Below are 15,331 nucleotides of genomic sequence, written 5' to 3'. Positions count from 1 at the left end.
TCAAGTATAGGAAATTCTCAAATACGGTAAACGTTAAATCGTTATTTATATCGAAACTCAAAAAATACAAAAAATTCAAAAGTCTAGTTGTGATTGGTGCAATTGTGACGTCAATCACAAAAAATAACGTCACAGTGTATACTAGAGAAGAATGCAGTGTCCTTGTTTTTTGTGCGAAAAAAGGACACTGCATACTTCCTTAGTATAAACTTTATCAAGTAGGAGCTAAAAATCTCAATTTGGAATCGCCCTGACCCACACATTGCTCTTGCTCCATCTGTCCCAATCGACTGAAGTTAGGTTAGCGGTAATCCATTTGATTCTAAATAGTTTATTAGGGATAAGGCAAGATTTTTGGTAGTGCAGCTCACAACTTTGATGATACTTATAAAAAGTCAGTTATAAAATCTTGACGACGTTTACAAAAGGATCGATGCATAAACCTATAAAATTAGAGAAATGTTCTCCGACTCAATTTCGTCATTTAGATTATATCGGACAAGTTACAATCGATATAAGACACAATAAAGGGTCAGAAAATTGTGTTACCGATGTTTTATCACGAATTGAAAATATTTCGGAAAATATCGGTCATAACCTGTGCAGGTTCCTTTGTCTGAATGTTTAAAACAAATTTTCCAATAAAAATTCCTGTATATAAACCTCCAGAGGATCCCATGCAGATACCTTTGTTCCTGAATGTTATCAACTTTACTTGTTGCGTAGTAAGTTTCTATGGCTTCTACGTCTGCGCAAAGGATTTTTTTTAAATTAACTGCATCAATATATATTCATCACAAAATTAAAAAAAAAATTTATTGTATTTAATTAACAATTCTTTCTTCCTTTTCCTTCTCTATTATTGCGTTTACAATGTTTTTGGAAACCCTACTTGTTTCAATCCCACCCTCTTTATTCAGTATAACTTGTATTTTATTAGTCACTCTTTGTAAAAAACCTAACGTCCATTTTTTTGTGATCGTACATTTATCCAACAAATGATCAAAAGTACTCCATCCTTTTTTACACAAATTACAAATCCAATCTTTTTCATTTAGCCAATACCTATTTGTTTTTTCTAAATTCCCTCACCTAATCTTTACAATGACAGCTTGTTCCCTATTTTTTTTACATTCCTTGAGGTACTTGGGTAATCCCTCAACCATTATGTTCTTGTATCTTAGATTAAATGTTGACTCATTTATCATTCCTATGATTAGCTGTCGTTCAATATCTTTACCTCTTTGCCATACTTCCCTGTGGATATTTTTATCCATATTTTAATTCATTTCCACATCCAATGTACTCCAACCCAATCCATTGTAAAATTTTTTCCTTTCCTCCCTGTATACGTCTTTTTCTCCTCGCTTTATTTTCTCCATCCAACATAATTTAGTTAATCTTTCTTCTTGTTCAGCAATTTTCTCTTCATATTTCACGGACCTTTTTCCCCAATCAATTTTCATCTTGTGTAAATCTGTTTCCTTATAAATAATATGTCTAGGTGTGCAAATAGCCAATCTTAAAATCCATCTAAAATAATCTATTTGAATTTTTTCTAACTTCTTTTTCTCCTCCCAACCCCAAATTTCAGATCCATACGACACAACGCTCTTAACTAAGTAGGTGAATAACATTTTTCTTCTCAAATAGTCTCCTTTGCATCTATTTTCTCCTAGACCCCACGTTATTTTTGCTGCAGTAACTCCTTTCTTTTTTAATTCATTTATATGGTCTTTATAATTACACACGTTATTGAAATGAAAACTCAAATATTTAAAAGTTTTAACCTCTTCTATTTCTTCACCCTCCCATTTCCGTGCTTCTTTTTTACCGCAATCACCTTTGTTAAACACCAACACCTTTGTCTTTTTCAGACTTATTATCAGATCTTTTTCCTTTAAAAATCTTTTCAATGTGTCCATCATGTCTATTAATACTTCTCTACTATAAGCCAACAGAACGATATCATCAGCGAATGCTAACGTCCATATTCTCATGTTTCCAATTTTAACACCTCCTATTTTTCTTTTTTTAAAAGTTTCCTCCAATTCTGCCAAATAAATACAAAAAAGAATCGGGCTCAGCACACATCCTTGTCTAACACCTTTCATTGTCCAAAATTCTTCAGTTAATCCATCCTTTGTTTGTTAATTTTAACCTTCGTTTCAGAGTATATCTCTTTTATCATTTCAATCAAATATTCACTTATTCCTACCTTTTTCATTATCGCCATAATTTTTCTCTATTAACAGTATCAAACGCCTTTTTTAAATCAATAAACAATCCATATTATACCTTTTCCTTCCTTTCTTTAGCAACTTGTGTAACATGATTCAAAACAAATATATTATCAATTGTCGACCTTTTTTTCCTAAATCCTGCTTGACCCTCTAGTAAAATCTTCTTATCCTCCACCTCCTTTACTAACCTTTTCTTAATTATTTGCGTATATATCTTATATGAAGTGACCAACAGTGATAAACCTCTGTAATTTTTGACATCATCCAAATCTCCCTTCATGTAAATCGGCGAAATAATCGCCATCTTCCAATCTTCAGGAAGTCCTTCTCCATTCCAACCCTTTTTTGAATATATCAAATAGTCTAATTATTAATTCTTCACCTTCATATATCCAAGCTTCATATGGAATTTTATCAATCCCTGCAGACTTTACATTCTTCAAAGTACTCATGGCCTTCATTATTTCCTCTTTATTTAATTTTTCTTTATCCTTTGTCTCTTTGTTTACAACTCTGCATAACACTGTTATCTTGTCTTGCGAACCTTCCAATAATTCCGTAAAATGTTACCGTAAAATGTTAACCCATTCTTCATCTTTGATATTATTGCCCTCAAAACTCTTCTTTTTTCTATATTTATTTAGATATTTCTATACCTCAGTCACATTTTTAATATTCTTAACTTGCTGTCGCACCCGTCTTCGACGGTTATAATATTTAGATTTAATAAATTTTGAAATTTATAATTACATCCAACTATACGTGTTCTCCTGTATTAAAATATCTTTTTATAAATTTTTAATTATTATTTATTCAATTCAATTTAATTTTTTCACTGCTTTTAATAAAATTAAAATAATTTAAAATTGTATTTAATTTTATAGTATTGAAAATAAAAATTATTTTAATCAATACAATTTAAATTAAAATTTTAAAAAACTTTAAAAATTATTTGAAGAATAAATTTTTAATAGAAAAATTTCTTTTAAATAAAATGAAAATAATTTAATTTTATTATAGGTATTTATTATATTATATTTAAGTTTATTTAGTTTATTTAGTTTATTTAGTTTTATTATATTTAAAAATAATTTGTATCTATAATAATAATAATAATAATAATAATAATAATAATAATAATAATAATAATAATAATAATAATTTAAATATAATAATTGTTAATTTCAAAGAGTAAAAAAGTAATTTTCGATTTTTTATTTTTACAATATCTGATTTCATATTCAGATTTGCAATTATTAATTTTAAAATTCTGATAAAATTCTTAAATTAAAATTCTTAAAATTTCTTGTTAAAAGCATACTTAATTGGTCACAAAATCTATATTAATAAAATCAGACTTTTGTCTGTACATTGCTCCAAATTAATTTTTTCTTGCATAGTTTATCATTTTAAGTAGTAAAGATAACAAATATGCCATAAATAAAAATTCTGTCTGTCTGTCTGTCTGTCGTCAATATTTTGTACCGGCACAACTTTAAAACGGCTCAACCGATTGAGGTGAAACTTGGCAGTGTATTCAGTCTTAACGTAACTTAAAATCTTAGCCATATTTGATTAAAAAATATTAACATGAACGAAAGTTATGACATTTTTTCAAAAAATTTAAAAAAATCAATAAAATGCAAATTTTTTATTTTTTGTCAGATTGATTTGAAACTATTTGTACCTAATTTTTTCACATAAATACAATCAATTTTTTTATTAAATTAAGTAAATAGTCTGAATTTAAAAGTCTAAATCAAATTTTTGAATTTCCAATTTTTTTAATAACATTGTAATATAAGAATTAGTTATGTTCAACTTTTTATAAGTAAAACAATAATGTTTTTAGTCTGTTGGGTATTAAACGCAATCTTAGCTGCACACCAATGAAAAATATTAATTTAAACAAAAATATGACACTTTCAAAAAATTTAACATTTTTTATTTTTTGATAATTCTTTACTAAACGTTCTTTATTTAAAATTTTGTGACCAATTAAGTATGCTTTTAACAAGAAATTTTAAGAATTTTATCAGAATTTTAAAATTAATAATTGCAAATCTGAATATGAAATCAGATATTGTAAAAATAAAAAATCGAAAATTACTTTTTTACTCTTTGAAATTAGATCCAATTGGATGTAATTATAAATTTCAAAATTTATTAAATCTAAATATTATAACCGTCGAAGACGGGTGCGACAGCTAGTTTTAAATAAAGAACGTTTAGTACAGAATTATCAAAAAATAAAAAATGTTAAATTTTTTAAATTTTTTGAAAGTGTCATATTTTTGTTTAAATTAATATTTTTCATTGGTGTGCAGCTAAGATTGCGTTTAATACCCAACAGACTAAAAACATTATTGTTTTACTTATAAAAAGTTGAACATAACGAATTCTTATATTACAATGTTATTAAAAAAATTGTAAATTCAAAAATTTGATTTAGACTTTTAAATTCAGACTATTTACTTAATTTAATAAAAAAATTGATTGTATTTATGTGAAAAAATTAGGTACAAATAGTTTCAAATCAATCTGACAAAAAATAAAAAATTTGCATTTTATTGATTTTTTTAAATTTTTTGAAAAAATGTCATAACTTTCGTTCATGTTAATATTTTTTAATCAAATATGGCTAAGATTTTAAGTTACGTTAAGACTGAATACACTGCCAAGTTTCACCTCAATCGGTTGAGCCGTTTTAAAGTTGTGCCGGTACAAAATATTGACGACAGACAGACAGACAGACAGAATTTTTATTTATGGCATATTTGTTATCTTTACTACTTAAAATGATAAACTATGCAAGAAAAAATTAATTTGGAGCAATGTACAGACAAAAGTCTGATTTTATTAATATAGATTTCAATTTCTTCTTTTTCCTTAAATTCTTTATCTCTCTTTTTACAGATTTCTTTCCATTCCTTTCTTTTTTCGAAATATACACTTTTATCTATTTTACCTTTTTTTCAATCTCTGTATGTTTTTTTAACCAACCTATTACACTTCGTACACTCTTTATCCTACCATTTTTTCATGTCAATCTTCCATTTTTAGGGTTTCGTGGCCCATGGCCGAAAGCCTTATAGTTTCACTTTGGCGTCCGTCTGTCCGTAGTACAAACCCCAATAGTTGACATGTCCCAGTAGTTGACCTGTCTCAGTAATTGACATGTCTCAATAGTTGACATGTCCCAATAGTTGACATGTCAATTATGTCCGAAAGCCTTATAGTTTCACTTTGGCGTCCGTCTGTCCGTAGTATATTTTGGGGCACCACAGCTCCCAAAATCAAATTTTAGGGCACAGATCCCAAATTAAAATTTTGGGGCACCACAGATCCCAAATTCAAATTTTGGGGCCCCACAGATCCCGAATTAAACTTTTGGGGCACCACAGATCCCAAATTCAAATTTTGGGGCCCCACAGATCCCAAATTAAACTTTTGGGGCACCACAGATCCCAAATTCGAATTTTGGGCAAACATAGCTTCCAAATTCGAATTTTGGGGCACCACAGATCCCAAATTCAAATTTTGGGCAAACATAGCTTCCAAATTCGAATTTTGGGGCACCACAGATCCCAAAATCAAATTTTGGGGCCCCACAGATCCCAAATCTCCATTTACTGAATGGACATTTTCCCGAATGGACATTACATGTCCCATTAGTTAACATGCCCCTATAATTGACATGTCCCAGTAGTTGACCTGTCTCAGTAATTGACATGTCCCAATAGTTGACATGTCCATATAGTTGACATGTCCCTATAGTTGACATGTCCCAGTAGTTGACATTAAAATTTAAAGCGCCACGAAACCCTAGATGTAGGCGCAATTGCGCCTAGTTCTTTTCCTATTTTTTAATTTTAATTTCTTTTTTAATAGCTGCTAATTTCATATTTCTTTTTAAATCCTTCCATAATTCTTCAATGTATTTTTATTGTATTAAAAAAATACACCCTGGATCCTGCGTGGGATCCTCTTATGGTTTCTACAAATAAAACTGTTTCTGCACAGGATACTATGGGTGCTCGCACAAGAAATGACGGAGCAGTGTGCAGGATGAGTTTCAAATGAGGTAGAAAAGGAATGAGCGATATTTCTGTCCTTTTCTAATTCATTTGAATCATATCCTGCACACTGTTCTATCTTTTCTTGTGCGAGCACCCTATACAGGATCCCTGTTCCAATATCTTGCAACGGATCCTTGCGTAGGATTCTTAAAAGGATCCCTCAGGGAACATTTAAGGATCCTATGTAGGAACCTCTAGGGATCCTTTAAGGATCCTGTAAAGGAATTTTTAGCTGGTAAATTTCTTGAGTCGGAACAAAAGACGTAAGGCAATGCTATGCTATGTGGGTTAAATAACCTTCTTTTATAGTTTGAAATAAGAAAAATTTGTAAATTAGTCCATAAATAAACATCTTACTATGTCTTTTATATAGATGAACATACGAAAAACAGTTTTTTGACTCTAAAATGAAAATTTTAGGGTGTTTAAACAACTAAATATTGTGACGCCGCACGAGAAAAGGTACCTATCCCCGAAATAACATTAGGCTTAGTTTTCCGTGTAGAGTGCACGGAAAACTGAGCCTAATGTTATTTCGGGGATAGGTACCTTATACCAATTTGTTCAGTTTTTCAAGAGTTACAACCTCAGATAAGATGTTTTTTTCGCTGTCACAGTGTTACCAGACTTTACAGTGAAATATTTTTTAATCAATCAGTAATAAATGAACTACTGCTGTTACAAAAGTTTAGGGTTAATGTTATATCAGTTTTGATAAGTATAATTCCGAGGCATTCCCAAGTTAATGTTTGAGCTAATCATTTTTTATTTAAATCTAAAGTTCTAAGTAACTCAATAAATTTTTGTCTGGATGATGCCAAAATTAAAATTGTGACATATAATTAAAGTTTCGGCTGTGCACATACTTATATGTGACAAATAAGTGCTTTAATACTCCAGTAAATTCTGAGAAAAATTCAACTGCTCAAAAAAATTATTGAAAATTATGTTAGTCATGATACCAGCATTATACAGAAAGTCTGTTTTTTTTAGTGATTTACTCTTTTTTTCACAATTTATACAAAAGTGGGTATAATTATATATTTGCCTACAAGTTTTTTATATATCAAAAAGTCGCTTATAAAGAGTGATTTTTGAAATAAAATCATAAGAAGAATCTTGATGATACTTTCGTATAACATTTTTAAATCTTTTACGTGAACTTTATGTAACAAGTTAGCAGAAGTTATTAAAAATTATAATATAAATCTTCTTTAATGATAACTTGAATTAATTTATACTTGCTTGTACGTCGTTTTCCTAATAAAGTGACCTTACAATAAGAGTATTAGTTAATCTTCTCACAAGCTTCATAAAGATTTGCTAGGATATACTTGTAATAAAGCAACAAAATTTTTTGTTTTGCGAGCGAAGTATCCAAGACAGATACCTTAAGCCCGATCTCCAAGATTATGTAGGGATGACCGTTCTCGTTCTGCTCGTCTTATTAAAAACCAAACCCTTTAGCTCGACCACCTCTCTGGCTTTTAACTTCGTAGGCGAAGGTCCCTGTGATCTCTAATGTACGACCATGCCACTGCTGATTTTTCTGGTCCATTTGTTTCTTGTCTTTGGAAGTTTTCTTTGCTCCCTCAACGGCTGATCGGAAGACTGTGCACATTCAAATTCTGTCGATATGTTCGTTATTAGCCTTATCCACGTCCTTCTCTTTGCCTAAGAAGCGGCATACGCTATTGAAAAAAAACACGTATAATTATACGTGTCTATAATTTTTAATATTTAGGAATATATAAATATGGAATATATTTTTGTTTATTAATATATACCTAAATATTATAAAATATTGACAAGTATAATTATACGTGTTTTTTTTCACTAGGGTAGGCTTCGCATGCAATTCGCGAACTTCTGATTAGCTTTACTGCAATTTAAATACGCAGCAGAATTGTCCGCCGCCTTCCTAACATTCCCTATGTGGACAAAATGAAGGTATCGATAATTCTTAGTGATCATCACTCTTTTATTTATTGGACACTATAATCCAAGTGGAGGATCTCCAGTGCCGCCCTTGGATCCACATGACTGCCGTGCTTCGGCTCTCTTCTTCATTACCTGCTTGGATTTTCGACTCTCCTCTTGTTTGGTACCTCTTTGTACCGAGTCCTTCTAATAGTCTTCTTTGCCTCCTCATGAGCTGTTCGGAAAACTACGTAAACTTATTTTCCTGCGACGTGCTCAGTGTTTACCTTTCCGTCGAACTTATCTCTACATAGGAAGTAACTGGAGCTCTTCGTGCAGTTTGTGACTCTGTAATTGACTTCTCTGCACATAAACTCACAGCCGATCTGACCTCTGCCTCACATTTAACTGCAATGTGGCTGTACCTAATGCATCGGTGACACCGCACAATCATCACTCTCCTTTTTATTTAGCAGCTCATTAATCCCACTTTTATGCGCTGTAAAGTCTCCAGCCTGTCCGCATCTTCCGGATCGGTGACTACAACTGCGAGCTTGATCGCAATTAGGTCCGAGGACCATCACCCACCTGCATCCAGCCTTATCGAGTTCTTTTTCCAGCGTCTGCTTGACCTCCTCCTCCTGGGTAAGGCAATCAAAGTGGCGAATATCCTTATTCCCTTTTATTGGGGTCGTCTAGCTTCGTTGCTTTCGCCTCAATTTTTCGCACCGGCATTGGGAGCACCTCTACTTTGGTCCTGTTACCTGTTTGTGTTCGAGTCTCTTCTGGACTCCCACCCTCTATACTCTTTCTCCTCGCGTCTAGGATTGCGCGTTTACCGTGGCGCTGTCTTCCCTCTTTCTGTTCCATACGGTTCAACTGTGTGCTTTTCAAAATGCAGATCAGATTTGGTCTGCAACCTGGCACCACAGGCTCAGTGGTTTTCGAGGTTCCTAAATCCAAATTGATTGGCAGATTCACAACCATCTACTCTGAACAAATTTATATAACTTTTGTTCTAATTTTAACAATTTTTCTTATTTTTTAGACAACCTTTTTTTGCAATATGCAAATAATTACATCAGCAGAATTCAATTATACCAAAAATTTAATTTTTACAAAAGTGTAGCAATTGTATCTTTCTACTTTTCAAAATAATTTAAAATGGATTGTTTCTTTTCACTTTTCACTGTTTAGATTATTTATAATAAATACATGAAGTAAGAAATAGTATTTGTTTTTTCGCTATGTTTTACTACTTTATTGTTTCTATTGGATCTTATAATTGAAATTTAATAAAATATTGCATTGCAACTTTTTAATAATATTTCCATGTGATATAATTTTCGAGGTAATATTTTGGAAATACTGTCATGTAATATATGTACGATTAAACGAACTTACTTAAGTGAAGTTCAATCGTAATTATACGAACGCCTTGTTCGAAGGGATCACAAAGTAATATTATTTATATCCACTAGCGTCGTCACAAATTAGAGAACAAAAAAGGGGGCCTCTCTCCTTCTGATTCTTTAAATCTTGTTCATTCTTTTTAGAGATTTTTTAAAAAGCTTTTGCAGTTAAAGCAAGGCTTATACTGTGTGCTTTAAATCTCTGATCAACACTGCATGCAAAAAATACATCCTTAATCCAACAATTTAACGTTTGAGATCCAACTTCCATACCAACTGTTACTTATGTGGTTATTTTAAACCAATCAACGTCGAAGCTATAAGTTCTGTTAGAAGAACTTAAAACTTGTAGAAGAAATAATATATATATATACAAAAAAATGTTCATATTACGGAACAAAGTACTTGTGGCTCTATGTTCAGGAGCCCTAATGGTGGTAATAATAGACCTGGAGAGGATTGGACGAATGGTTATGGTATTGGCTTATTTTCTGTACGATTCTAAAGAGAACACGTCAATAGAGTTTTGCAGGTTAGTAAACTTTTGTGAGCAAAAACATCTACCTTTTCAGACGGGCTGCAATGATAACTCTCAATATACTGTATGGGGAAGCACCAAGACCAACCAAAGGGGACAAGATTTAATAGAATATCTAGTAGGAATAGGGCTAGATATATTCAATACAGGTTAAATTTCGACGTTCACTAATGCAATCAGGGAATAGGTGATTGACATCACTTTCTGCTCTAGAAGCATTGTACATAAGGTAAAAAATCAGGAAAAGAAGCAGGCGCAAAGCGCCTACATCTAGGGTTTTGTGGCTTTTCAAATTCAGATTAAAAGTTATTTGTATATAATAAATAATTTAAAATAATATAATTACATTATTTGGGAATAGCTATGGTTGCTCTGGTAATGGTTGCTATGGAAACGGTTGCCATGGTAACGGTTTCTATGGAAATGGTTGCCCTATTCTCTTACAATGAGCTGTAGACGATACGGTAAAACAGTTAGTGCGGCTTACCAGGTCTAGTCTGACTCTCGGTTATGTTCCAAAAGTATGGAGAAGGTTGTCTAGGTTGTCTTTATATCCAAAAGAAGAAAGAACGGATATACCTCCAATCATCCTGACATCTTTCATCCTGAAAATGGTAGACAGACTAGTGGATAGACTACACTAGTTCACCTGATAGATGACAGCTGCAGACCAAAGCTTATGCAGTAGGCGTCTTCATGGATATAGAGGGGGCGTTTTATCACACTTTTTCGGAGGTCATAAAGAAGGCCATGACTTGAAACCCTTACCTCTATTTATTAAATCAGATGTGGCGAAAGCTGTCCAGAGATTACGTAGGAATAGATGCCGCAGAGAAATAGGAAGGTGGCGTCTTCCTAAAGATTTAGGCAAAATGGACTAATGCTTCTCTCTGATATACAGATGGTTCAAACGAAAAGAGCGGTGCTGGTGTAGGAGTTTATCAAGAATCAGAAGAGGTGTGGTACTCGTATTGTCTGAGGTCCACCACTTCTGTCCTACAATCCGAAATAATGGACATATTCTATGGTACTACTGAGACCTTAGAATATTGCAGACAGAACTCGGCTGAAAAAACTTGTACAAGAAAATATACATGTTCTTGTACATATTCATTAATGAACTTGTACATTTTCTTGTACATGTTCAAGTAATGTTCTTGAACAAGTTCAGCATCCGGAATTGAGACATGTTCTTGTATCAGAACTTGTAAAAGATCCTGGACAAGAAATTATACTTGTACAAGTTAATGTACATGTTCTTGTACATATTTTTTGTACAGGTTTCATGTACAAGTACTTTTACATGAACACGTTTATGTTCTTGTAGAACAACATTTGTTTAAAAATGATTTTGCAAAAAAATTTGAAAATTTAATAAGTTATAATTATTAAGACTTCACTTATGCATGCTAAAAATTATTATCACAGTTAGTTGAAGGATGCCATAGCACTCAACAGACTAGATGAAAATAACCACGTTACCCTCTTCTGGGTCCCAGAACACAATAGAATTAAAGGTAACAACATAGCGGATGAACTGGTCAAAATAGGAGCTTGGAAACAATGTATCGGACCTAAGCCGATGGTTGGTTTCTCTGACAAATGTCTGGTCCTGGAATTTAAGCAGTGGCGAAAAACAGAGCATCAAAAACAGCTGCAGGCTGTAAACAAGCCAAGGCACTCATTGCAAATAATATAGATCTAAAAAGAGCTACGGAATTCCGCAACCTCAATAAGAAAGAGGCGAAAACCGTAACAAGCCTTTTAACCGGTCACAGACACTTACGCTATCGTCGACATAAAATGGGTGTTGCTGAAGTTCTAAAACTTAGGAAATGTGGAGAGGAAGTAGAAATCTCATCACATCCCTATTGGAAAATCTCTACAACATCCCTACAAGGAATCCTTCAAGGATTTCCTGTAAATTCTTATAGGATTCTTTATAGAAACCTATGTACGTTCCCACAAGGGGAAATTATATGAGTTTTCCTATAGGATTCATTATATCTTCCTATAGGCCTCTTATAGGAATTCATATAGTTTCGTACGTAGAATCCTACAAAAGATGTCGAAAAATATAAATTAAAAAAAATTTTATTTATTTTTTTATTTATGTAATTGTTGCCTTGCTTAATTTTCGATTTCTAGCAAATATTTTAAAATAAATTTTGAGGGACTGGGGATTGAACCCGGGTTCGACGCGCGCTAGCTAAAGAGTCTATACACTAACCTAATCACCAGCTGTAGAGAAAAACAGAAATCTTCCTTACACTCTGCAATCTAAAGTTTCCACTTACAGAGTATGAGGAAGATTTTTGTTTTTTTCTGCAGTTGGTGGTTAGGTTAGTGTATAGAGTCTTTATCTAGCGCGCGTCAATCCCCGCCCTTGTGAGGAAACACGTAAGAACTGGACAATCTGCTATTAATCGACGAACTATGATGTTTATTTTCTCCCGTTGTGCGACAACGCGAAGAACAAAAAACGAATGACCAAGATGGCAAAAGACCAGTGAAAGAAAGGCTCTCTTTTTTGTTCACTAAGTTGTAACGACGCGAGTGGATAGAAATAATACTATTTTGTAATCCTGTAAATGAGGCGGGAAGTATTATTTACACAAACCGTTATGTTAATTTTTAAAATTGTTCAATCAATTTACCATGCTATATGAGAAACTCTTAATTTAAACCTACGTAAAATCGACGCAAATATATGCATCTACCCAGTGGGCAAAAAACCATGTTCGTTCTAAAAACGTTTTTAAAACGATTCATGTCCCCCAAATAATGTTCTAAAACATTTTAAGGACATAGATGTTCAAATAATGTTCCAGAACATTATTTGTCAGGCATAAAACGTTCTAAAAACATTCTTAAAACGTTTTTAGAACGAACATGGTTTTTTGCCCACTGGGTAACTTACACGTGTTTTACAATAAATTTAATAATAATACACATTCCATGTCATACCATATAAAAATTTGATATATGAAAAAATTATGGTTTCAAAATAAGAAAAAGTTCTTATGAAATTTTATTTCTTTAAAATTATTGTAGATATTAAATTCAAATTTTTTTTGTTGAATAGATAATTGGTTACATCTTATGAAAACATTGCTGTTATTTTTATTATTCATGTACACAGGGTTAAACTTTCTGGTGAAAGGTGATCAAGTTAAAAAGGGCATCTCCATTGTGATCTGAAATCTTGACGTAATGAAAGTGGGGGAAAAGAATGATGGCTGACACACCGATGTTAGAACGGTTCTAAACTGTGCGCTATGGAAACAAGTTTCAACTATTTTTATTAAATAAGAAAAGAAAATTGCTTGGAATAGCAGAAGCTTACAAATTTGCCGAATGCACATCGTCAGCAACAAATTTTATAGAACGGGAAAATGTTTTACATGTCGGGCATGTACTATTTTGTAAGAAGAAGTGAATGACAAATATTATTTCTTATAAGATTATTTTATTCTGTTTCCAAACAACATATCTGAAGAATTCCATTTATGAAATCAAAGAAGAAATAAATCTTAATGGAAATATAAAAGAAATTAACTGCACGTAATATTAAAAGTGCAAGCATATAGATGCAGTTTTATTGCACTTGCACGTAAGTATTAAAAAATGTATCATTTTATATTCAAAGAGTTAGTTTTTTAGTTTCTAAACTTTGAAGGCTTTCTAGGTATTCTATGCTTATTTTTAAGATAGTGTTCTAGTTCGACATGAAAAAATCTATTTTTTAGTATTTATGTGCACAGTAATGTTCAGCAGCAAGTTTCAATTAAGGCTTAAAAAACAATTTGAGAAAAATTAATTAATGTTGATAATAGGTAATGTGTACAAACATGGCGCTTTTAGATTATACCTGACGTCCGAGTGTAAAGCCAATCATTTATTGTCCCGTTTGAAAATGGCGTCCACTTTTGCCCTAGGGTAAAAATTAATAAATGGCTTTTTCACCCGGCCATCAGGTAACCTAAAAGAGCGACGTTTGTGCCTTTAAAATAAAAAATATCCGAAGTAACATGGAACCAAAAAGAAATATTTTTTCGCAGATGTTTGCCAATATAAGATTATACTAAACTTCACCACCTCATAATAATATTCTATTAAAACTAGAAAATCTTCCTGACTGAACCTTGACGGAGTTCAGTCAGATCTTGGTTTTCACAATCCACCAAGAATATCTTACGTTAGCTCCTAATAGTATATCAACTCAAATTTGTCTAGGTATTTATAAGAACACTGGCGGATTCAATATATCCAATGTTTGTTCAGCTCGGTGGATATTGGATAAAAACAGTAAAAGTCATTTAAATGGTGAAATATTGTGAAAAAAGTTATGAGCAGGTTAAAGGGATAGTTGGAGAGTCATTGTTGAATATTGTTCAATTTGAAATCACTGCATTTAAATGTTATGAATTTAAATATTCATGTATATGGTTTTTACCCGACGACAATTAAGAATCTACCTATCTGCTTTCAATTAATTTATATGAATAGTGTGGATTAGGAAGAAACGCATACGAACTTGTTTCAGATATCAAACGACAACCAAAGTTGATGGACTCAAAAAGTTTTACTAAAAAAAAAAATATATATTTGTTATAATACTTAGGTTTCAACAAGAATATTCCAGTGATATTAAAGGAATATTCCAGTGATATTGAGGGAATATTTCACGCTTATGTTTAATTTTTTTTAAGTGTTGTTTTAAAAAAATCAACATAACCGTGAAATATTCTCTCAATATCACTGGAATATTCCCTTAATATCACCTGAATATTCCCTCAATGACACTGGAATATTCCCTGAATGTCACCGTGAAATATTGCCATGATGCGGACATTTTGATTTTTCTAGAAGATCATGAGAATATTCCACTGTGGTATGCAAGGGATATTCAGGGAATATACCGTGCTGCTTGGGTTGTTGACTACGGATTCTAAATAATGTTATCACTGTAAAATTTCTCGTTTTATAAATTCGTACAGCTCATTTTTGCAATTTACAGTAAAATCGTTAATACACGAACCGCTTAAATTGCATTTATGTTTGTTTTAAATTTAAATTTAAACATTTAAATTGTTTAAAAAAACAATACACGTGATTGTTGTATTCAGTCTCGTTGCA

At 32.0% G+C, this 15,331-nt stretch overlaps 1 protein-coding gene across 5 annotated transcripts in view; it reads left to right on the top strand.

The window, feature by feature from the left end:
• The window catches only part of LOC127279045 (lachesin-like), a 276,980-nt gene that overhangs the window by 11,242 nt on the left and 250,407 nt on the right, over positions 1-15,331 (top strand). For 4 of the 5 annotated variants that reach the window (XM_051301148.1, XM_051301146.1, XM_051301150.1 and 1 more), the window contains exon 3: positions 13,335-13,805. The exons of the other annotated variant lie outside the window; for it this stretch is intronic. The gene's annotated coding sequence lies outside the window, so the exon portion shown is untranslated. The remainder of the gene's footprint in view (positions 1-13,334; positions 13,806-15,331) is intronic. 5 annotated transcript variants of the gene reach the window in all.

The sequence above is a fragment of the Leptopilina boulardi genome, unplaced genomic scaffold (assembly GCF_019393585.1).
Source record: "Leptopilina boulardi isolate dan_hultmark-lab unplaced genomic scaffold, ZJU_Lbou_2.1 LbouV2_214, whole genome shotgun sequence".
Taxonomy (NCBI): Eukaryota; Metazoa; Arthropoda; class Insecta; order Hymenoptera; family Figitidae; genus Leptopilina; species Leptopilina boulardi.
This window is presented reverse-complemented; position numbering and strand designations above follow the sequence as displayed.